The sequence below is a fragment of the Ranitomeya variabilis genome, chromosome 6 (assembly GCF_051348905.1).
Source record: "Ranitomeya variabilis isolate aRanVar5 chromosome 6, aRanVar5.hap1, whole genome shotgun sequence".
Taxonomy (NCBI): domain Eukaryota; kingdom Metazoa; phylum Chordata; class Amphibia; order Anura; family Dendrobatidae; genus Ranitomeya; species Ranitomeya variabilis.
In genome coordinates this window covers 249079041-249106601 of record NC_135237.1, presented here as the reverse complement: position 1 = coordinate 249106601, position 27561 = coordinate 249079041, and the positions used below count along the sequence as shown (strand labels likewise).

Genomic DNA, 27561 nt, shown 5'->3' with positions numbered 1-27561 from the left:
CCAATCAGCAATAAATGAGCAACTAACATTTAGCAGATGGATCAAGTGTACCATTCTAAGAGGACCAGTGATAAACCCAAGGCATCAAGAACACAGTGGAAGGTAGTGAGGAAGAGAAGAGGCAGAACATAACCAGAATGCGACACCTTGCAAGTGACCTTTTGGATGAATAAACAGATCTAAAATATAGACTTCTCTCACACGTCACTGATGCATGTTCTTAAAACACGTACCAATTATAGTTTTTGAAGGATCTTTAGGCTATGTGCACATGTTGCGGATTCGTGTGCGGATTTTTCCGCACCATTTTTGCCAAATCCGCAGGTAAAACGCACTGCAGATTACCTGCGGATTTACCGCTGATTTCCTGCGGTTTTTGTACGGATTCCACCTGTGGATTCCTATTGAGGAGCAGGTGTAAACCGCTGCAGAATCAGCACAAAGAATTGACATGCTGCGGAAAATACAACGCAGCGTTTCCATGCAGTATTTTCCACACCATGGGCACTGCGGATTTTGCTTTCCATAAGTTTACATGGTACTGTACAACACACAGAAAACTGCTGTGAATCCGCAGTGGCCAATCTGCTGCGGATCCGCAGCAAAATCCGCAACGTGTGCACATAGCCTTACAGGTTGTTTTATTTGCAGTTCAGTTGTCTGCGAAGATTAAAAACTGGGACACGTCAGTTTTCTTATGCAATTTGCAAATCAAAAAACCATTCATGTTAATGTCTGCAAATTTATTAAAGTATTTTGCATACGAGAAAAACTGATGTCTTACTGTTACTAGAAACAGAAAATGGACAAAAAAAGAAGTTGATGAGAGTTGGATCCAGGACACTGATGAAGAAATGGGACTTTAATTCTCATAGGAAAAAAAGTATGTCCTTCATAGGACTATGTATGTCACAATGCATTGAACATATTGTAACTTTTGCTAGAGTAAAGGCTCGTGAAGACCGGAATATTTTCAGTACCAATGATATTCTATGGGGCCCTGCACATGTCCTATATACTATGTTCGAGTAAAAAAAAAAAAAAAAAAATCGCAGCATGCCCTAGTTTTATCCGATATTCGGATAGATCTCGTTCATGCAGGTCAATGGGTCTCTGGAAACATCGGACAACACTCGGATGACATCTGAGTAGTATCAGATTTCTAGGGACTGACAAAATGGAGAAGATGGAGAAATTCTTTCCATCTTCTATTCCGAGAGAATCAGATAACACTCTCGCAAGAGTATATATATATGCTCGTCTGCATCTGCCCTTAAAGGAGTATTCCCATTTCCAAGATCCTTTCCCAATATGTAGTAGGTGTAATAATAATAATAATAGCAAATACCATCAATTACAAATGTAGTATAGTTTTTCTGATTCCGCTATGTTTCTTTCCTCATGTGCAGGCATTGCAGACCTTAGGCTTCCATGCTTACGACTAGAGTTGAGCGAATTTGTTTGGGTTATGTTCTTTGTTCTTATTATGCAAGCTATAGCGCTTACCGAATAAGATTAAGAGGGAACCTGGCTTCCTGGATCGCTCCTGCTGATCAGCGCCAAATTTGCATGTGTCGCGGATGTGTGACAGTCAAAGCACATGCATGCATGGAGACCCCAACAAACAGGCTCTCACAGCACATGCAAGGACTGTGACAGCCGAGACACATGCAGCTGTGGTGCCCGACAGCTGATCAGCCAAAGCGATCCAGGAAGCCGGGTTCCCTCTGTAGCTTATTTGGGAAGCGCGATAGCTTGCCAAATAAGCAGGCACCCAAACAAATTCGATCAACTCTAGATACGACCACTGATATTGTGACAGTTAGCTAGTTGCTAGTGGTCGAAACTAGAGTTGAGCGAATTTGTTCGGGTTCCCTCTTATTCGGCAAGCTATAGCTGCAGAGGGAACCCGGCTACCTGGATCGCTTTGGCTGATCAGCTGTCTGGCGCCGCAGCTGCATGTCTCGCGGCTGCTGTGTCGCAGTCATGACACATGCATGGACAGCCTGTTTGTTGGGCCCTCCATGCAAGTGCTGTGACTGTGACACAGCAGCTGTGGCGCCGGACAGCTGATGAGCCGGCGCGCTCCATATATCAGGGTTCCCTCTGCAGCTTATTCGGCAAGCACTATAGCTTGCCGAATAAGTAGACACCCGATCAAATTCGCTCAACTCTAGTCGTAACCATGGATAGAAGGTATTTGCTAATATTATTATTATATTTACAATATATTGAGATATGATCTTTTAAGATGGGAATACCGCTTTAAGCTAAATACACAGCAAATCTAAAAGCGTCATTTTAATCTCTAACCTTCTGGGGTCCCAGTCACGGCACTTGATTTGTAATGGATGGCGTGACATCATCTGTGCGACATGACACACAGAGGAAGTCATACCAGCCCTGGCTAATAAAAGTCTGTGCTGGGGAAGACAGAAGGTAGGGATTGTAAGAGAATTGAGAACCTCCTGTCTAGATGCCAGGTGCTTCTGACCTGGACATTGCACTGTAGTCCCTCAAATTGATCCACTCAACTTTAAGCTTACAAACTAAGGTAACATTTGGGCAAACATTTAACAGAAATAAATCTGCAGAACACAGTCTTTACTATGTAATTATCCTAAATCCATTAAGCTGGTCAATACAACTGTATAACAAAACAAACTTCTCAATTTACATCTTTGCAGTCACTGCAGGGATTGCTACTACATAAACATATGATTACTTGTAGACCATTTCAGAAGGTTCCACTAAACACCAAGCACAAAAGTATAAAATTAGTAAGCGAGAATAAAAAGGAAAAGAAGGGGTATATTTGAAACCACGCAAGTTATGGCCTAATAAAATAATGCTCAGTAGAGGGATTTGAGAAAAAAAAATAAAAGTCAATGACATTGAATCTCTTTGACAGAGTAGAAGTAGGTAAAACATTAATTGAGCTTTGCTGACAAAATATTTTCCCATTTGCTTAAGCTTGTCAAGATAATGACATGTAAATGCGCAAAACACACACAGAGTGCCCAGACCTTTGTTAGAACAATTGCAGAATGTTGCCAGAGGGCAGAAACAACAGTTGTTAGCAGGTAGCTTTCTGTAGAATCACAAATCATAACCCATCTGAATAACCAAAAAGTTAATTTTTTGCCAGGCTAAAGTGTGAATACCTAATAGAAAGTGACATGGAGGAACAGAAGTAATATTAACAAGCATCCTCTAAAGGCATTTCAATGCGCACACACAGGCATGTTTTAAAATCAAGAAAACTGTATAAAGGTCTAAAATAGCGCTCTCAAAGTGTGCACACGATTGTGTACAGTAACACTATGTTGAACTGGATTGGACAATGAATGATTTTTGAACATAGATCAATGTGAAGCTTCTTGGATAATTGCTATTTCATCAGCACATCCCATTCATGAAATATCAATCAGATAAATTTACCTAAAAGCAGGGTTGTCAATCTGACATTCTTTCTGGAAAATTTATAAAAAAAAGTCACAGTCTGTATTTTTTTTTTTAAAGTACTGAAATTGGAAAAATTACTGTGGCTTATAAATATATGTCTGTACTTCAATATGTGGATATAAAATGAGTGGCAGCATTTACTGTAAACTGTTAAAAGTAAAAACCACAATCTTTAACCCCTTCATGACCCCAGCTTTTTTCGGTTTTTCATTTTTGTTTTTCGCTCCCCTCCTTCCCTGAGCCATAACTTTTTTATTTTTCCATCAATATGGCCATGTGAGGGCTTACTTTTTGCGGGACAAGTTGTACTTTTGAACAACATCATTGGTTTTAGCATGTCGTGCACTAGAAAACGGGAAAAAAAATTCCAAGTGCGGTGAAATTGCAAAAAAAAGTGCAATCCCACACTTGCTTTTTGTTTGGCTTTTTTGCTAGGTTCACTAAATGCTAAAACTAACCTGCCATTTTGATTCTTCATGTCATTACGAGTTCATAGACACCAAACATGTCTAGGTTCTTTTTTATCTAAGTGGTAAAAAAAATTTCCAAACTTTGCTTAAAAAAAAAAAAAAAAGTGCAATTTTCCGATACCCGTAGAGTCTCCATTTTTTTTGATCTGCGGATGGGTGAGGGCTTATTTCTTGCGTGCCAAGCTGACGTTTTTAATTATACCATTTTGGTGCAGATACGTTCTTTTGATCGCCAGTTATTGCATATTAATGTAATTTAGCGGAGACCAAAAAAACGTAATTCTTGCTACGTTGTTTAGTGATCAGGTTAATCCTTTTTTTTTTTATTGATAGAGCGGGCGATTCTGAACACGGCGATACCAAATATGTGTAGGTGTGATGCTTTTTTAATTGTTATTGTTTTTAAGGATACTATATCCGAAACGTCACCACGCCATTGGGCAATAAAGTACATTTTTTTCAACTTTTTGTGCTGTTTTTCCTTTTTTATTATATTACAAGAAGTCATTGGATTGATAGCTGAAGAAGTGTGCACATTATTGAGGTATTTGAATGGTGCTGTTCCAATTTTTCTATATTATACCATATACTGTATATATATGAAATGTGACAAACACTATCCAAAAGTTACTTCACTCTACTAGATGTTGTTCCAGACAACCAAGTGACCAAGCCAGATTGTCCAATTCTGACCACTTTCATTTTATGAGGTTATAACTCTGGATCGCTTCAACGGACGTCTTTTCATGACATATTGTAGTGGATAGTGGTAACATTTCTTCAATATGACTTGCGTTTATTAGTAAAAAAAAAACCAAAACTGAAATTTGGCAAAAATTGTGCAATTTTCAAATTTTAATTTTTATGCCCTTGAACCAGAGTTATGACACACAAATAGTTAATAAATAACACTTCTCTCAGGTTTAATTTACATCAACACAATTTTGGAAACATTTTGTTAGGAAGTTAGAAGGGTTAAAAGTTGACTCATCCAGGAAATTAGCATCTAAATCTTACGTAGATATTTCTAATTTACTAAGTCCTGTCAAATCCACATCACCTCGAAAGGGGAACACAGCTAAAGTTATCAAACCATCAATAATGCTTCCCCAAAGGATTATCCCTGCACAACGTTCTAGTGGAAAAACTAAACCTGACACAATAAACAAAGACCCTCTCTCATTAACTGAAAAAGACTCATCAGAGGAACCAGCAATGGACTCATCCAGTTCTGCTAAAAGGGGTGCCCCAGACCATAGGTCATCCGAAGAATTTGATCCTAAACTCAAAAGAGAGCGTTCCGATCTAGAACAAATAAGGGTAAAAAAGACCCCATGAGGAGGAATTTTTTCAGAAGGTTATCACTCTGATAGATACCAAAATGGAGGAAGGATTTACAAAATATAATACCAAAATTGAGGAAGTATGTGCAGGCATAGTACAAAAACTAGAGATAAATTAAAAAAAGATTGAAGAACTAACGCAAAAGACTGACGCTTTAGCTTCTCAGAACACTATCCTTAAGCAGGAAATCAATGAGCTCAGATCCAAAGTGGCGGATATAGAGGACAGAAGCCGCCGTAACAACATCAAGATCAGGGGTATTCCAGAGGAGGTCAAGCAGGAGGATTTGGCGGACTTCGTTAAGACTGTCTTTAAGTAGACTCTTCCAAAGGCTACCAACATGGATCTATGTATTGACAGGATTCACAGGCTCCCTAAGCCAAAGGGAATTCATGTCGATAAGCCTAGGGATACAATTATGAGGCTTCACTTCTTTAGTACCAAAGAAAAAATTCAGAACTACGTCAGAGACAATGGCGCACTACCAGATCCTTACCATCAGCTTAAAATCTACACGGATTTATCTAAGCACACATTGGACCTGCGCAGGTCCTTCAAACCTATCACGGATATCCTAAGGGAGAAACACATCAGATATAAGTGGGGTTTCCCGACCAAGCTCCTGTTTTATCATAAAGAAAAACTCATAGTGCTTAATTCTGTTGAGGAGGGAAGATCATTCTTTACAGCTAATGTTTGAAAATTTGCGTTCATGTTAGGCAGTGTGATTCTTTTTGTCCTTCTTCCCCGGGACTTTATTTTCTAAAGAAGAAGGCTGTTGAATAAATTTAGTCCCCATACAAGAAATGGGAGAAATGGGAGAGTTGAAACACACACGAACTTTCCCCATAGGTCAAGATCCCTATTCGGATCTAGATCTGAAACTGAACAGTTAGAGTTAATATATTACAGTTGATCGTATTGTATTATTTTGTTCAATTTTTTTGTTCACTAACTTCTTTGTTCTAAGTTTAAGTGTTCCAATAGGTTTTACATCTCCACACGGTAATGATCAGGTTCGCGTCCTACAACGTCAGGGGGCTTAACAGTCCCTGGAAGAGATATAAGCTTTTGAGGGAATTGAAACAGCTTCAGGTTGATGTCACATGTTTACAGGAGACGAAATTTCAGAATGATAACTATCCACACCTCTCCAGCAGAGACTTTGCACACTTGTTCAAGTCGTCAGCCTCAAAGAAAAAGGCAGGAGAGATCACCTTAATAAAAAACACAGTCCCCTTCAAATTCATTGAGGAACACACTGACCCAGGGGGTAGATATCACATTTTGGTTTGCGAGTTAAATTCAACTACGTGCACGATTGTCAATATATACGGCCCTAATAAAAAGCAAATGAACTTCCTTAATAAGATTGCCAAAAAAATTCAAAAGAATAGAAAAGGGAAATTATACATAATGGGAGACTTCAATATGGTGCCTGATAGTAAAATAGACTCTTCATCACTGACTAGACACCTATCTGGAGACCTAGGAAATTGGCTATTGAACAATGAATTATACGACACGTTTAGATGTCTGAATGCATCATCAAAAGAATACACACATTTCTCCTCTGTTCACAAAACCTCATCAAGGATAGACCTTTTTCTCACAGACATCTTCTCCCTCACCAACATAAAAAAATCAGTCATTATAGACAAGACGTTCTCAGATCATTCTCCCATCATAACGGAAGTTGTGGTTGGACCTATTTTCAAAAACAGCGCTCTTTGGAAGTGCAGCAATTATTTGTTGAACACGCCAGAGTGCAGAAAAGATATTGAGTCCTCTCTGAAATTATACTTTAAGGAGAACGAAACTGAGGGAATGAGCCCTCTTACAATATGGTGCGCCCACAAAGCGGTGGTGAGGGGAAAGATGATCCAACTGACAGCACAAAATAATTCAAAGAGGAGGGAAAGGATTGAAACCATTCAGACACAGATTAGGACAAATGAAACCCTTATCAATAACAAAGACCCCAACTCCCAACAGATATACACTGACACTCTTAGATTAAAACAGGATTTGAATGGGGTGATCATGGAAGACTTTGAAAAAATTTCAAATAAATTTAAATTTAAAACATATGCTGAAACGAATAGGCCCACTAAATTCATGATGGCAAAAATGAAGAAAGAAAGAATAAAAAACAGGGTGCTCAAAATCAGAACTCCCAATGGGGACATAAAATACCATCCGCAGGATATTGCAGAGGAATTTGCTAATTTTTATAGGGAATTGTACAATATAAAGTCAGATTTTCAACAAGAACCCAACAAACAATAGAATTCCTGGACAGATTAAGTCTCCATCAAATTGACAAAACAGACTTGCTCACTCTTAACCAACCCTTTAATGAATCAGAGATTAAGGAAACAATCAAATCATTAAAATCCCAGAAATCCCCAGGCCCGGATGGTCTGATTAATGAGTATTATCAGAAATTTACGGAAGCTCTTGTCCCATGTTTAACTAGAGTCTTTAATCGGGCTTCACAATCCGGACAGTTCCCAGGGGAGATGCTAGAAGCTACTCTTATAATGATCCCGAAGTCTCAGAGTGATGCGGAGGAGGTCGGAAATTTCAGGCCAATATCTCTCATCAACACGGATATCAAGATTTACTCCAAAATCATGGCCACAAGGTTGAGAGTTATACTCCCCAAGTTAATCAACAGTGACCAAACAGGTTTCATAAAAGACAGGCAAACATCCGATGGGACTAGAAGGCTTATAAATATTATTCATAAAATTAACTCCACTCATACCCCGTCAATGCTGGTAGCCTTGGATGCTGAGAAGGCTTTCGACCGAATTAATTGGACCTATCTAAAAAGAGTCCTTCTGAAATTTGGCTTTGATAACTCATGGGTGGATTCGGTCTTTTCCCTCTACTCCAGCCCAAGTGCTAAAGTCTACATTAACAATAGCCTCTCCAGGCCTTTTGAGATAGGAAACGGTACGAGACAGGGATGCCCATTGTCACCCCTGCTCTTTGCACTGGCAATTGAGCCTTTGGCGGAGGCAGTGAGACAAAATATTAATATCTCGGGAATTGAGTCCACACTCAGACAGTTCAAGATTAGTCTGTTTGCAGACGACATGTTGTTGACCCTCACAGACCCACTTAACTCTACCAAAGCTTTAATGGAAACTCTCAGAGAATTTTCCCTGATTTCTAACTTTAAAATCAACAATCATAAATCTAAAATTTTGCAGTTCCACATGACTGACGATTTGATAGAGTCTGTTAAGAAGGTATCGGACTTCTGCTGGGAGAGGGAGGAAATCAGCTACTTGGGGGTTGCATGTAGGAGGAATATGGCAGATACTGTCAGCGCGAATTGCAGATCATTATTGTCCACTATTACAAAGGATCTACTGGCATGGGAAAATGTGGGATTATCTTGGTTCGGAAAAGTTTTGGCAATCAAAACAATAATTCTACCTAAGCTGTTATATTTATTCAGAACTTTACCCTTGAACTTTCCAGCAACCTTCTTCAGAGACTGCAATAAAAAAATCTTTGAATACATCTGGAAGGGGAAGAGAGCTAGAGTCTCCAGGGACATCATGCACAAAAGTAAGTCCAGTGGAGGAATGGGAGTCCCAAACATACATGCCTATTACTTAACAAATTTAATCAAACAGAGCCAATTTTGGTTAATGGAGGGTATAACACCTGCATGTATAGATTTGGAGGCACAGAATTATGATACCAAACCAATAAAGAGAATCCTCCTTGAACATATATTTAATCTAAATATTCATAAATCAAAACATCCTATCTTATCGGCAATTGTATGTGCTTGGGGATCCCTGACCAACCAAAAGGACAAAACAGAGGGGAACCCTGGAGACAAACTTCCATTGACTTTAATAGCTACTGCCTTCGGGACCACTTTCCCAGAAAACTGGATAAAGGGGGGTATAGACAAGATGGGTGATCTGGTCTGTGATAATAAGATCAAGACCTTTTCAGAAATAAAGAAAAAATTTAACATCCCATCGGAAGAAATCATGCAGTTCTTCATAATAAAGGATTTAATAAAAAAATTCTTGGGTAGAGCTACTATTAAATCAGAAATTTCCCACCTCCTCCTCAAAAATACTACACATAAGATTTTCTGGAGTACAGGATTCATATACAGGTTTTTTAATAAGGACAGTGAGTTTGGGAAAAATCGGTACATACAAAAATGGGAGAAGGAATTACAGTTTAGGGTGTCTAGGAAAAAGTGGGAGATTGCCATTAACTACACTTATGCGTCAACAATTTCGATTCCTCTGCATGAGTCCTATCTCAAGATTCTAACCAGGTGGTATCTCACACCTTCCAGAGTTGCACATTTCAGGGAGGACGAGTCCCCATTATGTTGGAGAGGTTGTGGAGGAAAAGGTGACATGTTGCATGTCTTTTGGTCGTGCCCGAAACTTGGGGGTTTGTGGAGAGAAATTTCGGAATACATCAGCAAACTGATTAGCAGAGACTTTGTTCTCTCTTCGCTAGGCCTACTGTTCTCATTGAACTTGGAAGACATCCACCCTTCCACAAGACATGTCATCATCCATATCCTGTTGATTGCAAAAAATCTGATTGCTGCATTCTGGAAGAGACTTGAACCTCCAAGGCTCCATGACGTTGTGGACAGGCTACAAACACACAATGCGCTTGATCTTAAATTTGCTATAATGAACGATTGTATACATAAATATAAAAAAAAGTGGAATATTTGGAACACCATATACCATTGTTAATTGTGGAGTTACGGAATGTTGATGCATTCCTTACGTGTATATAAGTTTACCTTTAATATAGGAAAATCGAAGCTGGTGACAACAAGACAGATTAGGAGACAAATCTTTACAAGCAATAATAGTCTGTCTACACTACGGTTATTTCTTTTACCTTTCCTCCCCCTTTCTCCCCCCTTCCCCCATCTCACCACTTCCCTTCCCCATGTTCCTTCATATGTATCTATAGATGAAGCATATATCAATACAAAATTAATGCATAAAGTTTGTTGTTATGTTTAAAAGTTTAATAAAAACACTTGAACCACAAAAGTTGACCAGCAATTTGTCATTTTTTCAACAAAATGTACAAAATATATATATATATTTTTTTTAGGGACCACATCACATTTGAAGTGACTTTAAGGGGACTATATAACCAAAAAGGACACCATTCTAAAAACTGCAAACCTCAAGGTGCTCAAAACCACATTCAAGAAGTTAATTAACCCTTCAGGTGCTTCACAGGAACCGAAGCAATGGGAAAGGAAAAAATTAACATTTAATTTTTTTTTTTAACAAAAAATTTACTTTAGACCCAAAGTTTTTTATTTTTACAAGGGTAACAGAAGAAAATGGAACCCAAAATTTGTTGTGCAACTGCTCCTGAGCACGCAGATACCTTACTTGTAAGGGGAATCTACTGTCTGAGCGCATGGCAGGGCTTGGAAGGGAAGGAGCGCCATTTTACTTTTTGAATGTAAAATCTGCTGGAATAACTAGCTGATGCAATGTTGCATTTAGAGAGCCCCTGATGTGCCTAAACCAGAGAAACCCCCACAAGTGACCCCATTTTGGAAACCATACCCCTCAAGAATTTTATCCATGGTTATATCACGTCAGAAAAGAAATCACCGTAACAAGGGGGGCACACCTTTTTTTGTGTGATCGGGGACCAGAAAATCTGGCCCAGATCATGTTCTCTCTGGGATCTCCGCCAACCCCGGTAGCGGAGAACCCGAAAATTTTCTGACTCTGGGGCTATACAGTCATAGTCCCGATCAATGTTTTAAAACAGCCATGAGGGAATAAGTACGCTTTGCGGCCGCCTTTTTAACCCCTTAACCCATAGAAAAAGATCAAGTCCACACGGAAGGGAGCACCACAACCATATGTAAAAAAAAAAATCTTTTATTAGTAAGCTTTTACAAAAAATAATGCAACACACAAAAAGATACATCACACAGAAAAACGGATAAAAACATTAAAAGTGCAGCAACAGCACAAATCTTGTACCCAAGTAATATCCTAATATGAGGAAGCCGCAACTTTTGCGGCGATACGCGTGGGTTTCTTTTCCCACATCTCCTTCCCTCCTCTCTTTTCCATCGGTACACACATGGCCCTAGCCTGATCTCAACATTTGGATCCCACATGGTGTTGTATTTGATTCTTTTTTTGACATGCAGGACCTTATCATACTTTGTGGTCTTTTCATTTAGCATGGCTGCATTGGGTAAAGGCCGTTTAGGCATTGATCTTTATTTGCCTGTGGGGTCCATTGTTTTCCATTGATACCTATAGGGCTATATGGTACTGTGATACTAGCAGGTCTACACTTAATTGCTCATATTGTTGTGTTGTTTTGATCTGTGAACCATGTACATATAACTAATTGTTTCTGTATACTAAGCACATTGTATATGGTTATACCACAGGCCATTATATTGTATTGTATGACCATGCTGGAGTAGTTGGGGATGTGGGTTGTCACTCTTTTCCTACATTATCATATTAGGATATGACTTGCGTACAAGATTTGTGCTGTTGCTGCACTTTTACTGTTTTTATCCGTTTTTCTGTGTGATGTATCTTTTTGTGTGTTGCATTATTTTTTGTAAAAGCTTACTAATAAAAGATTTTGTATTTTTTACATATGGTTGTGATGCTCCCTTCCGTGTGGACTTGATCTTTTTCTATGGGTTAAGTTGCTATGTTTCCAAGTCCACGGTGAGCCCCAACAGTTATATATTCAGCGGTGCCCTCCGCCCTCACGAATTTACCAGTATACACCTTTTTAACCCCTTAACCCCATGAGGTATTTTTGGTTATGCGCTTTTGTTTTTTGCTCCCCTTTTCAGAGCTATAACTTTTTAATTTTTCCATCAATATGGCCAAGTTAGAGCTTGTTTTTGTGGGACGAGTTGTACTTCTGGACGACACCATTTGTTTTACCATGTCGTGGACTAGAAAATGGGAAAAAAATCCAAGTGCGGTGAAATTGCAAAAAAAGTGCAATCCCACACTTGTTTTCTGTTTTCTTTTTTACTAGGTTCACTAAATGCACAAACTGACCTGCCATTATGATTCTCCAGGTCATTACAAGTTCATAGACACCAAACATGTATAGGATGGATCTTTTTTATCTAAGTGGTTAAAAAAAACCAACCAAACTTTGTTAAAAAAGAAAAAAAAAATATCTGCGCCATTTTCCGATACCCATAGTGTCTCCATGTTTTGTTATTTTAGGTTGGGTGAGGGCTTATTTTTTTGCGCGCCGAGCTGACGTTTTTAATTATACCACTTTGGTGCAGATACGTTCTTTTGAAAGGGGTTAATTATTTTAAATAAATTAAATGAAACACTGTTTACTTATAAGAAAAATAAAGAAAACCAAATCACCCTGTACATGGCATATTGAAGCGCGGACTCCAAGGGACTGCTTGGAAGAACCAATGAAACAAAATGGAAAAAGTCCAGCTTCCGTGAAGGCTTCACTTTATTGGAAAACATAAAAATTACATGGCATCAATACCGCAGCAACCCGTTTCAAACACGATGTGTCCATTGTCAGAGCTTTGTCAGAGTTCTGACAAAGGACACATACAGTGTTCGAAGCGCGTTGCTACGGTAATGATGCCATGTAATTTTTACCTTTTCCAATAAAGTGAAGTCTTCATAGAAGCTGTAGTTTTTTTCATTTTTTTCACTGTTTACTTACCGTATTTTTTAGACTATAAGACGCCCTTTTTCTCCCAAAATTTGGGAGGAAAACGGGGGATGTGTCTTATGGTCTGAATGCAGGCTTACCATGGGGTTGCGGCAGTGGTGTATCAGCATCCCTTCCTCAGGGGCCTGGCAGCAGCAGAAGTGTGGCGATGCTGAAGCTTGGTGTCGGCGGTGAGTAGTGCGGAGTGCATCATTGGTTACCTGCTGCTATCTTCCTGAAGCCGTGGGCCGCCAGAGGTGTCCTGTGCGTGGACTAAGATCTCGGCTGGGCATCTCACGCTCCATTTTCCTGAGGCTGTGGGCTTCAGGAAAATGGCCGCCGGAGGCTGTGCTTGCACAGATTGAGATCTCGGCAGCCTTCGTTTTCAGGAAAATGGCTGCTGGAGGCCACATGTGCGCAGATTGAGATCTCAGCGACCCTCGGCTTCAGAAATATGGCCGCCGAGGAACCAATAATGCACTTGGCTCTGGCCACTGGGCCGCAGCATCGCCACATTTTTGCCGCTGGCATCCTGAGGAAGGGACCTTGCTCCATGGAACGCACTCTGCTCTGCCTCACCACCGACACCGGACCTGCTGCATCCCACCGCTGGGATACCCCGTGTGCGGCATAGCCCCACTTCTGCCGCCGCCGGCTTCCTAAGGAAGGTACCATGCCTCCTGTGACTCCACTCTACCACTGCCAGCCCTCAGGTAAGATACCTTAAATTCAGACGATAAGATGGAACCGATCTTATAAAAATCTTTTTTTGCCATTTTCCACCCCAAAATTTGGGGTGTGTCTTATGGTTTGGTGGTTCTAATAGTACAAAAATACCGTATATAATTTGGAATGTTTTAGATAGCAAAACCCTATTCATTTAGGTATATTCAGTACTCTGAATCAGAAAATGTCACTTTTTTGAAGCAATGCTAGTTTTTGAGATGATGGTCATATCACAATATCGACCAAGCAAATGACGACTGCTCACAGTTCTAGGTAGAACCTAAAATGTGTGCTTTTACATAGTTGAAACAAATATGGATCAATCCCAATGGGTCATTTAAGAGCAAAACAATAGCACAATTGCTTTGAACCTACAGAAAACATCCTGCCACGCTCACCAGTAGCCAATCTGTGTGGATCTAAAGATGCTGAATATTCTCCTGGGACAACAGGAGTGGAGTGGAAACACTAAATATCCCTGTTTTATTTGTCTTTGGGATAGTAGATCAAAAAATTATCACTGGGTGTGAAAACAGAGGCAGCACGGTGGCTCAGGCAGCGCTGCAGTCCTCCGTTCGAATCCCACCAAGGACAACATCTGCAAGGAGTTTGTATGTTCTCCTCGTGTTTGCTTGGGTTTCCTCCAGGCACTCCGGTTTCCTCCCACATTCCAAAGACATACTGATAGGGAATTTAGATTGTGAGCCCTATTGGAAACAGCAATGATAATGTGTGCAAACTGTAAAGCGCTGCAGAATAGGTTAGGGCTATATAAAAAGAAAGATTATTATTATTACTCTGAAAGAACACCTGGCAGTAGGAAAAAAGATTGTAATACTATACTGTAATACTGTAATACCATTGGTTTACAGTAACAATCATTTTACCACCACTGCACATCAAATTTGGTTTAATGAAGTAGTTTGTAAAAGCGCTCAACAAAGAAGGAAGATGCTGTGACTACATAATCAGAAAATTTCCAGCACTGACCATGGAGAAGCTAAAAGCAGGTATTTTTGATGATCCTCAAATCAGAGAAGACCTGAAGGATCCACACTTCAAAGATTAACTGAATGATGCTAAGGCAGATGCAGGGTCTTTAATTATGATTGTAGAGAATTTTCTTGGGAACTATAGCAGATAACTACAATGAATTAGTAGAAAGAATGCTATCTTGTTTCCGTCACTTTGGCTGTACAATGAGTATCAATATGAATTATCTCCATAGCCACTTGGATAATTTTCCATAAAATCATGGTGACCTAAGTGAAGAGTAGGTTGAACGATTCCACCAAGATTTAGGGTATGGGCACACGTTGTGGATTTGGCTGCGGATCCGCAGTGGATTTGGCCCTGTGCATCCGCAGCAGTTTTCCATGTGGTATACAGTACCATGTAAACCTATGGAAAACCAAATCCGCAGTGCACATGCTGCGGAAAATTCCACGCTGAAACACTACGGTTTATTTTCCGCAGCATGTAAATTCTTTGTGCGGATTCCACAGCGCTTTACACCTATTCCATAATAGGAATCCGCAGGTGTAAAAATGCAGGCAAAATTCGCACAAAATCTGCATAAAATCCGCAGATAATCTGCAGGTGATTCGCAGGTAAAACGCAGGGCATTTTACCTGCGGATTCTGCAGAATCAGCGCGGAAAAATCCGCAATGGAATCCGCAACATGTGCACATAGCCTAAAGAACTATAGAAGAAAGAGTACACTGGGAAACCCACATGATGGTGGATTACTGCTGGTCACTGCGACATGTCATTAAAGAATCGCTTTTGTGAGTTATCCTAGTAAATGAACAGTGCTTTAATGCCAACTTTTTAGGCATGTTTAATTCTTATTCTGTGATGTAATTTTTTTCATAAATAAAAGAAATCTACTTGTATGAATTTGTTTTAATAACCAAGAAGGCAAAAATAATGTTTATTAGAAATCAGTCCTAGTGTTCGATCGATCGTATGCATATACAGTACAGTTCAAAAGTTTGGACACACCTTCTCATTTAAAGATTTTTCTGTATTTTCATGACTATGAAAATTAAATTGTACATTCACACTGAAGGCATCAAAACTATGAATTAACACATGTGGAATTATATACTTAACAAAAAAGTGTGAAACAACTGAAATTATGTCTTATATTCTAGGTTCTTCAAAGTAGCCACCTTTTGCTTTGATGACTGCTTTGCACACTCTTGGCATTCTCTTGATGAGCTTCAAGAGGTAGTCACCGGGAATGGTTTTCACTTCGCAGGTGTGCCCTGACAGGTTTAATAAGTGGGATTTCTTGCCTTGAAAATGGGGTTGGGACCATCAGTTGTGTTGTTCAGAAGTCTGGTGGATACACAGCTGATAGTCCTACTGAATAGACTGTTAGAATTTGTATTATGGCAATAAAAAAGCAGCTAATAAAAACGAGTAGCCATCATTCCTTTAAGAAATGAAGGTCAGTCAGTCCAAAAAATTGGGAAAACTTTGAAAGTGTCCCCAAGTGCAGTGGCAAAAACAAAGTGGCGCTACAAAGAAACTGGCTCACATGAGGACCGCCCCAGGAAAGGAAGACCAAGAGTCAACTCTGCTTCTGAGGATAAGTTTATCCAAGTCTACAGCCTCAGAAATCGCAGGTTAACAGCAACTCAGACTAGAGACCAGGTCAATGCCACACAGAATTCAAGGAGCAGACACATCTCTACAACAACTGTTAAGAGGAGACTTTGTGCAGCAGGCCTTCATGGTAAAATAGCTGATAGGAAACCACTGCTAAGCACAGGCAACAAGCAGAAAATACTTGTTTGGGCTAAAGAACACAAGGAATGGACATTAGACCAGTGGAAATCTGTGCTTTGGTCTGATGAGTCCAAATTTGATATCTTTGGTTCCAATCACCGTGTCTTTGTGCAACGCAGAAAAGGTGAACGGATGGACTCTACATGCTTGGTTCCTACCGTGAAGCATGGAGGAAGTGGTGTGATGGTGTGGGGGTGCTTTGCTGGTGACACTGTTGGGGATTTATTCAAAATTGAAGGCATACTGAAGCAGCATGGATACCACAGCATCTTGCAGCGGCATGCTATTCCATCCGGTTTGCATTTAGTTGGTCATTTATTTTTCAACAGGACAATGACCCCAAACACACATCCATGTTGTGTTAGGGCTATTTGACCAAGAAGGAGAGTGATGGGGTGCTATGCCAGATGACCTGGCCTCCACATTCACCAGACCTGAACCCAATCTAGATGGTTTGGGGTGAGCTGGACCGCAGAGTGAAGACAAAAGGGCCAACAAGTGCTAAGCATCTCTGGGAACTCCTTCAAGATTGTTGGAAGACCATTCCCGGTGACTACCTCTTGAGGCTCATCAAGAGAATGCCAAGAGCGTGCAATATATATATATATATATATATATATATATATATATATATATATATATATATATACACACTAGATGGTGGCCCAATTCTAACGCATCGGGTATTCTAGAATATGCATGTCCACGTAGTATATTGTACAGCCCACGTAGTATATTGCCCAGTCACGTAGTATATTGCCCAGTGACGTTGTATATTGCCCAGCCACATAGTATATTGCCCAGCGACATAGTATATTGCCCAGCCACGTAGTATATTGCCCAGCCACGCAGTATATTGCCCAGCCACGCAGTATATTGCCCAGCCACGTAGTATATTGCCCAGCCACGTAGTATATTGCCCAGCCACGTAGTATATTGCCCAGCCACGTAGTATATTGCCCAGCCACGTAGTATATTGCCCAGCCACGTAGTATATTGCCCAGCCACGTAGTATATTGCCCAGCCACGTAGTATATTGCCCAGCCACGTAGTATATTGCCCAGCCACGTAGTATATTGCCCAGCCACGTAGTATATTGCCCAGTCACGTAGTATATTGCCCAGACACGTAGTATGTTGCCCAGACACGTAGTATATTGCCCAGACACGTAGTATATTGCCCAGTGACGAAGTATATTGCCCAGCCACGTAGTATATTGCCCAGCAACGTAGTATATTGCCCAGTGACGTAAAATAAAAAATAAACATACTCACCTTCCAAAGTGCCGTTGAAGTCCTGGCGCCTGTGTACGGCAGCTTCTGGTTCCAGGGTTGGTATGAGCGCAGGACCTGTGATGACGTCGCGGTCACATGACCGTGACGTCATGACAGGTCCTTCTTGCGCAGGCCCTGTGATGACGTCACGGTCACATGACCATGACGTCATGGCAGGTCCTTCTCACGCAGGCGCGCAGGACCTGTGATGACATCGTGGTCACATGACCGTGACGTCATGGCAGGTCCTTCTCGCATAGCATCCTTGGCACCAGAACCTGCCGCTATCACTGCCGATGACACCGTGCCACGTCATAGGGTGAGAATAACTGTTTTTTTTATTATTATTATTTGTAACAGATCTTTTTACTATTGATGCTGCATAGGCAGCATCAATAGTAGAAAGTTGGTCACACAAAGTTAATAGCTGCGTTAATGGAGTGAGTTACACCGCGGTCCATTAACGCTGGCATTAACTCTGTGTGAGCGCTGACTGGAGGGGAGTATGGAGCAGGCACTGACTGCAGGGAGGAAGGAGCAGCCATGTTGCCACCGGACTGTGCCCATCGCTGATTGGTTGTGGCAATGGTCGTGGGCGTTTTGCCACGACCAATCAGCGACTTGGATTTCCATGACAGACAGAGGCCACGACCAATGAATATCCGTGACAGACAGAAAGGCAGACAGACAGAAGGACAGACAGAAAGACGGAAGTAACCCTTAGACAATTATATAGCAGATAATAATAATAATAATAATAATAATAATAATAAAAGCAGTCATCAAAGCAAAAGGTGGCTACTTTGAAATGATGTCTTATATTCCAGGTTTCTCAGTTGTCTCACACTTTTTTGTTAAGTATATAATTCCACATGTGTTAATTAATAGTTTTGATGCCTTCTGTGTGAATTTACAATTTTCATAGTCATGAAAATACAGAAAAATCTTTAAATGAGAAGGTGTGTCCAAACTTTACTTTTGGTCTGTTTTGTAATTCGGCAAAAGAATAAAAAAGTTACAGCTCTCATAATATTATAATGCAATAACAAATTCATTTTTGTAAAATATTGGTTTTAGTCTGTAAAAAGAGCAAAGAATAAAAAAAATATATAAATCTGTTGTCGCTGTAATCGTACCAACTAGATGAACAAATTTGTCAAGGTGAACGATGCAAAAAAAAATTAAATAAAAACAATAACTGAATTGCTACGGTTTATAAAAAAGCATTTTTACTGTGTGACAGCAGCAAAATCTTAAAAGAAAAAAAAAAGAAAAAAAAAGCAAACCACAATATAAATCTGGAATCGCTTTAATCGCAAAATAAAAATAAGAACTATTCTTGTACTGCTGTCTATTTACTCATTCTATCTCCCAAATATCGGAATAAGGCTTGGCTCAAATTTATCCTTCGCTCGCCACTGAGCGCTTACGTCGGGGTTGCTGTGTAAATTCCCTGAAACCACCATTCAGACAAAACCCTGGACGGAAACATTCACTTATGATACAGATGGAGTTACTTTGGATTGGTCTGTGCTCCAGCAGTGTCCCAAAAGTTTAGGCATTTGGGCAACCACAGATCTGTGCACGCCTAAAAAGATGGATACCACCAGAAAAGATGCCAAACAGAGTACAAAGTATCTCCATCTGCCTTATGGTGGGTGGATGTGTTGGGGGGTTTTGTCTGAATAGCATTTTTGTGGCATTTACACGGAAACCTTGAAGTAAGTGTTCAGTGTAGAACACAAAAATGTGATCCAGCCTCAGCCTTATTCTGGAAGTGATCAAATAATGTTATGAGCCCCAAAATGTTATCAATAAAAACTCTAACTTATCCAGCCCCCACTCAGGTCTGTCATCTGTCACTGGAACAATAGGAGGTTCCCACGTTACTGGTAGAACAAAGACTTTGGAACAATGAAATGGCTCCCGCCCCCAAATCCTTCTGAGCCCTAAACCACAAAAAGTGACCACATATTTGGCATCATTGTAATGGAGAGAAGGCACTTAATTTTACAGTTTATCGCCAGAAGAACAAGGTTTGCACAATGTATTGGGCGCACTACAATATAGGGAGGCTCTACAATGTATGGGGACACAATGTATGCTAGATGTGACTGCCAGATGTGAAATTCTCCAGAAAAAAAACCTTGCTGGTTTTACAAAATAGTTATTTCAGCTGTAGATGGATTCATTGAGAGGTGCAGTGTCTACAATTGGTTCACTTTTTGTTTTTTTCTGATGTTCTGGCACCTCAGCGGCTCTGCAAATGTCGTCCATAAAATATACTAACACAATCTGTGGTCCAAAAGCCAAATAGCGCTCTTTCCTTCTTAGACCTGACCTCTGGCCTAACAGTAATTTCTGACGACACATGGGGAATCACCACCTTAGGGAGAAATTGCACAATAAAATGTGGGGTCTAGTTTCACCTATTAACCCTTGTGTTCCTGACAAATTTGCAGCAAATACAAAAACTACATTTTTACCACTAAAATTTCATATTTCCACAACTCAATGTTATAAAATTATGTGAGTCACTTATGGGTTCAAAATACTCACTACACCAATAGATGAATTCCTTGAGGGGTCTAGTTTCCAAAATAAGGTCACTTGTGTGGGGTTTCGGCTGTTTTCACATGTCAGGGGATCTTCAAATGCAACATGGCATTCACAATAGCGCTCTTTCCTTTTCCAGCACTGCCATGTGCCTGAGCAGAAGTTTTTGACCACATATGGGGTATAGTTGCAACAAATTGCACAACAAATTATGGGGTTAATTTTCTCCTATTATCCACTGTGGAAATTACAAATTTGGGGGGAACACAACATTTGTGTAAAAAAACCCCAAAAAAACAACTTTTTCAATATGAGGATCTAATGTTATCAAATTCTATGTTGTACCTGTGGGCTCAAAATGCTCACTATACTCCAGGATAAAATCCTTGCAGGGTGTAGTTTCCAAAATGGAGTGACTTTGGGGTGGGTTTTCACTTTTTAGGCACATCAGTGTATGTGACCATTGATCAAAGTAAAAATTATACATGTCCCACGGTGAAAAAGTATAAAATAAATTTAAAAAAGTTAAATAAATCACTAACATCAGTTTTGCCACTTAAAACGCAGCGTTTCTGACAAAACAATTCTAAACAAAAAAAGTACACACAATTTGTATCGTTGTGTTGGTAACCACGCTCTATAAAACAACCACATTATTTATTCACTTTGGCGAATGCCATAAATAAAAAACATGAAAAAATGTCGCTTTTTCATCTCAGTGTCTCACAAAAAAGTGAATAAAAAGCAATTAAAAAGTCATATGTGAAAAACATGATACAAATGAAAACACCAAACCGACATGCAAAAAACAAGCACTAATATGGCTCATACAGCAAAAAAAAAAAAAAAAAAGACAGCTCTCAGAACAGGAGTATGCAAAAACTAATATTTTGCTAAAATATTGTTTTTAGTGTGTAAAAATAGCAAATCATACAAAAAACCCTATAAAAATCTGGTATTTCTGTAATCGTACCGACCCAACGAACACATCATTCTTATCACTTTTCCGCACGGCACAAAAAAAATAAAATAAAAACATTAACTGAATAGCTGTTTTTTGTTCATTCTGTGTGTAAAAATTTGTTGCTGGTTTATGTTTATTCGGTGTCTGAAAAATTTGAATAAAAAGTGCTAAAAAATATTATGTACCCCAAAGCTAGTACCAAAAAAATCTGCAACTCGTCCTGAGAAAATAAGCCCTCATACAGCTCTGTTCGCCAAAAAATAAAACAGTCTTAGCTCTCAGAATAATGGGACAAAAAAACCACTTATCTAAAACAGCATTTTTATTGTGTGATAGCAGCAAAACCTTAAAAAAAAAAACTATATAAATTCAAGCTTCACTGTAATCATACCGACCCGAAGAATAAATCCGCCTCATCACTTACATCTGAGTTTCCGTGTAAATTCCCCAAAACCGCGATTCATGCAAAACCCTGACGGAAGCACTCACTTATGAGGCAGATGGAGTCACTTTGAACTGGTCTGTGTTCCAGCTGTTTCTTATAATTTTAGGCATCGTTTTAGCACCCAAATGTGGGTGACCAAATATCTGTGCTCGCCTAAAAAGATGGAGACCACAGGAACAGACCCCAAACGGAGTAAAAAGTACCTGGGGGTTAAAGGTGCTCATGAGACATCTGGATAAGTTCCCTAAGTGGTCTAGTTTACAAAATGGGGTCACTTGTGGGGGTTTACACTGTTTAGGCACATCAGGGCCTCTGCAAAAGCAAAATGGCAACCTCTCTCGATTCAAGACGTTTTTGTGTTCAAACAGTCAAATGGTGCTCCTTCCCTTCGGAGCCCTGCCGTAAACACAAACAGTAGAGTTACACTACATGTGGAGTATCAACATACTAAGAAGAAAATGCACAACAAATTTTAACGTCTATTTTCTCCTGTTACCCTTGTGAAAATAACAAATTTGGAGCTAAAGTAAACTTTTTGTGAAAAACCGTGAAATGTTTATTTTTTCCTTCCACATTGCTTTAACTCCTGTGAAGCACCGGAAGGGTTAATAATCTTCTTGAATGTGGTTTAGAGTACCTATGGGGTACAGTTTTAAGAATGGTGACACTTTTGTTTTTTTTGTGTCATATAGGCCCCCCAAAGTCACTTTAAATGTGATGTGGTCCCTAAAAAAGGGTTTTGCAAATTTTGTTGCAAAAATGAGAAATCGCTGGTCAACTTAACCCTTATAACTTCGTAACAAAAAAAAAAATATGTTTCAAAAATTGTGCTGATGTAAAGTAGACATGTGGGAAATGTTATTTATTAACTATTTGGGGTGATATAACTCTCTGATTTAAGGTCATATGAATTAAAAGTTTGAAAATTGCAACATTTTCAAATTTGTAGCCAAATTTCCAATATATTCACAAATAAACGCAAATCATGACGTACAATAAGTCATGAAAAAACAATCTCAACCAATGGAATCCGTTGAAGCGTTCCAGAGTTATAACCACATAAAGTGACACTGGCTAGAATTTAAAAATTTGGCCTGGTCTTTAAGGTCAAAATTGGCTTGGTCACTAAGGTGCTAAGGACAAAATTGGCTTGGTCACTAAGAAGTTAATATGGACATGCAGATTATAGAATGATGAGGAAAGTGATGCCTGTATGCCTCATATTAGATGCCTTGTTGTTGAGAGATCATCTTTTATCATTTTATATAAATTACAAATTTCAGTTCTGTTCTAGTTACTTGTCTCACTGATAACTCCCACTCCATGTAAAAATAAGTTCTGGAGGCAGATTTTCATGCAGATCAGTGTCCTCCCCAAAGCCTGGAAGAGGTAATATATAAAAAGTGATAAATGCAGTGCCAGATTCCCTTTATATTTCTCAGGTACCAATTTTCTTTTCCCCAACAGGTTATTTTGCAATGACACATTCACACTAATAAGCATCTCAATATTACTATCAACATTTAGAATAAATGTATCTTATTATTAAGGTATTTTGATCACGATACAGTGAACAGAGTTAAAATCTCCTAAAAGAGTTAAAGCTTACCGGTCTTGTCCAGAAACACTGTCTGCGCATATATAGGGTTAATCTTTAGATTTAGGGTATGTGCACACGTCCGGATTTCTTGCAGAAATTTCCTGAAGAAAACCGGAAATTTTCTGCAAGAAATCCGCATTTTTTTTTTTTGCGTTTTTTTCCGTTTTTTTTCGCGTTTTTTTTTAGCATTCTGCAAGCGTAATTAGCTTGCAGAATGCTAAAGTTTTCCAAGCGATCTGTAGCATCCCTTGGAAAACTGACTGACAGGTTGGTCACACTTGTCAAACATAGTGTTTGACAAGTGTGACCAACTTTTTACTATAGATGCTGCTTATGCAGCATCTATAGTAAAAGATAGAATGTTTAAAAATAATAAAAAAAATAAAAAAAATGCTTATACTCACCTGCAGACCTCAGCGGCGTCCGTTCCGTATAGATGGTGTGTGCGCGCAGGACCTTCCATGACGTTGCGGTCACGTGAGCGGTCACATGACCGGTCTCGACCAATCACAGGACAGTGACGTCATCGCAGGTCCTTCACCGCACACCAGCTACAGGAACCGAAGCGGCAGCATGCACCTGAGAGGCGGGAAGACATCGAGGGTGAGTATATCACTATTTTTTTATTTTAATTCTTTTTTTTTTACCACTTATATGGTGCCCAGTCCGTGGAGGAGAGTCTCCTCTCCTCCACCCTGGGTACCAACCGCACATAATCTGCTTACTTCCCGCATGGTGTGCACAGCCCCGTGCGGGAAGTAAGCAGATCAATGGACTCCTAGGTGTGCGGAATCCCCGCAATTCCGCATTTTTAATGAACATGTTGCTTTTTTTTCCACGATGCGATTTTTTCGCGGAAAAAATCGCAACATTTGCACAAAAAATGCGGAATACACTGTAAATAATAGGAGGCATAGGTTAGCGTTTTTTTGCGTTTTTATCACGTTTTTATAGCGAAAAAACGCGAAAAAAACGTGAAAAATCCTGAACGTGTGCACATATCCTAAAAGGCGTTAAAATAATGTCTGCCGGCCCAACTGATAACACGGCTGCAGGGTGAAAATTAAACTTACATCCTCACTGTAGCCGCTTGCTTCCATTCATCGAGGTGGTCTATGAAGCCGTTACAGTCACCACTCACTACACAGTGGGCCAGCTTTTATCACTTCTCAGCATACTGACAGCCTGCTCTGCACACACAAGCCAAAGGTCACTGAAGAGAAGGCTGTCAGTCAATGTGTTGGGGAGCGATTACAGCTGCTCTCACTGCATAGTTACCTGTGTTTGTAATCACTCCCAGCACTGCACCATGACTTGAAGCGGAAGGCCGCAGGGACACTGTAGGTTTATTTTCTCCCTGTAAAAAAAGGAGATTGACCATCTGGCAATTCTGGCAAATGCCAGAAGGGCCTGTCTGGTCATGGGCTGCCTTTTTTTTTTTTTAAAGAGCTTGGAACGAAACGCCTAAACATAAAAACTTAAAAATTGTTATTCCACTCTGGAACTGCTTCATTTATACAGCAGAGCGGTCTGCTCTGAAACATTAATCTTTTTCTTTAATAATCGATATGCAAAAGAGGGTTTACCTTCATTTGCCGACGGGACTGCAGCAGCTGGGCAATTATTGGAGTTGTGGCAATCACAATCCTTTCAGGCTAGCAACTCCATAAGGCTACGTTCACATTAGCGTTGTGCGACGCATCGTCGGGCGCCGCTGCGGCGACGCATGCATCATGCGTCTCTATATTTAACATGGGGGCGCATGGACATGCGTTGCACTTGCGTTTTGTGACGCATGCGTCACTGCGGCGCATGCGTCAGGGCGCAGAGGACGCAGCAAGTTGCATTTTTTGTGCGTCCAAAATCAAGCAAAAAAAGGACGCATGCGTCACAAAACAATGCATTTTGCATGCGTTTTGCATGCGTTGTGCGTTGCGTCGCCGACGCAACACACAACAACGCAAATGTGAACATAGCCTAAGAATGTCACCGTACGTGCGCTTGTCTCCCACCACCGCCTTTTTTTCCCATTTTCTCCCTGAAGCTGATGGTTTAGTATGGCATGCAGGTGTGATTTTAATGCCATTTATCTGCAGCTTAACCCTTTCTGCACGTAAATAGCATGTCTGGACATGACACTTTCCTTTTAACTCCATCACAACTTTTTTTTTCGTCCATATAGCCGTGAAGACAAGTTGTACTTTTGAATGGCACCATTCATTTTATCAAGTGCTGCACTAGAGAGTAAAAAATTATTTTGTTGAAATTGCAAAAAAGTGAAATTTTAAAATTTTTTAAATTATTATTTACCATGTTAACTAGACAGTAAAACTGACCTGGCAATCTGATTCTCCAGGTTAGCATGATTATGTAAATACCAAACATGCAGAGTTTTGTTTTTTTATCTAAGTGGTGAAAAAAAAATTCAGAAATTTAAAAAAATAAAATAAAAAGTGCTTGTATCGTCATTTTCCGAGACTCAACTCTTTTAATCTTTGGGATATATTGCTGTGTGATGGATTGTTTTTTGAGTCCTGAGCTGTACTTACTGATGCAATGTTTTGATCGCCTCTTATTGCAATGTTGCGGGGGTTAAAAAAACAACTTCTTTTCTCGTTACGCAGTATACCGATCGGAGTAATTTATTTTATATTTTTGTAGATTGGACTTTTTTTTCTTCTTATGAACGCAGCATATCAAATGTGTATTTTTTATTGTTTTATTTTTAATAAAGCAAAAGGGGGGTGATTTGAACTTTTTTTAACCTTTTACTGCATTTAATAGTTCTCTTGTGGATTTGAAGCTGCAATTGTGTGATCACTTGTGCTATACATAGCAGTACATAAGCATTGCTATGTATAGCTAAAATTATGATCTCCTCTAAAAGTCAGCTTAACGCTGGCTTTCACAGGAGTATTGGAATGTCATGGCAAATAATCGGTGCCCCGCAATTACATCACCGGCTCACGCTCCCTGCCTGCGAGTGTAAAATGCTACTGTTAGAGATTGACAGCGGTTAACAGACGCCAGCTGAGCTCCGCTCCACCCGTGGCTGTTAAATGCACCCAATGGCTGATTGAATCAGCCATCATCTGCTGGAAAAAACGTGGGCTAGGTGTGCGAGCCCACATCAAAGGCAGAGACACTACCTTTGATGTACATGAATGTCAAAAGTAGTAAAGGGGGTAATAAAACTTAATCAATAAGTTATATGGACCTCAGAATAGCACTATTCAAAATTAAAAATAGTTCCACAAAAACAATCCCTCATGCACAATAGACAGAAAAAAAAAATATTGATCCTTATAAGGTTATGGCAATAGATTGTATACGGCATGCATAAAGTCATTGGAATAGGTGCTGAAGTAGGATATCCATCCCAATATCAATATAAGTAAAAAACTCAACACTCAAAATGTATCACATTGAAAAAAAAAGGGTTCCAATTTATTTTGCATACAGTGATCAATTAAACATTTTCGGTCTGGGTATAGACATTCATCAGAAACTGTATGCTGCTTGTTTAGGGAACCGTATTCCCTGTGCCAGGACACATGATTTACCGTATTTTTCAGACTATACGACACTTTCTCCCAAAAATTTTTTTGGGGAAAATAGGGGGTCCGTCTTATAGTCCGAAAGCAAGCTTACCGGGGACTTGTGGCAGTGAGGTAGCAGCAACCCTTCCTCAGGGAACCGGCTACGACAGAGGTGTGGCGATGCTAAAGCTCAGTGTCGGCAGTAAGCAGTGCAAAGTGCATCAAGGGTTTCCCGGAGGCCATCTTCCTGAAGCCGTGGGCCGCTAGAGGCGGTGCGCGTTCGCGGATTTAAATCTCGTCTGGGCTTCTCTCTCTTCATTTTCCTGGGGCTGTGGGCTTCTGGAAAATGGCCGCCGGAGGCTGTACTAGTGCAGATTGTGATCTTGGCAGCCATTTTCCTGAAGCCAGAGGCCGCGCGTGCGCAGATTGAGATCTCAGTGGCCCTCGGCTTCAGGAAAATGGCTGCCGAGACACCAATGATGCACTTGGGTCTTCTCACCTTGGACACCAGGTCGCAGCATCGACACATTTCTGCCTCCGGCATCCTGAGGAAGGGACCCTGCTGCATGCAACGCACTCTGCTCTGCCTCACCGCCGACACCGGTCCCGCAGCATCGCAACGTTGAGATACCCCGGGACTGTAGCATTGATCCACT

General features: G+C 40.1%; 1 protein-coding gene across 3 annotated transcripts in view; it reads right to left on the bottom strand.

Moving 5' to 3' along the window:
* EPB41L4B (erythrocyte membrane protein band 4.1 like 4B) overlaps nucleotides 1–27561 on the bottom strand; it is a 1243532-nt gene that overhangs the window by 888497 nt on the left and 327474 nt on the right. The gene's annotated exons all lie outside the window — the stretch shown is intronic.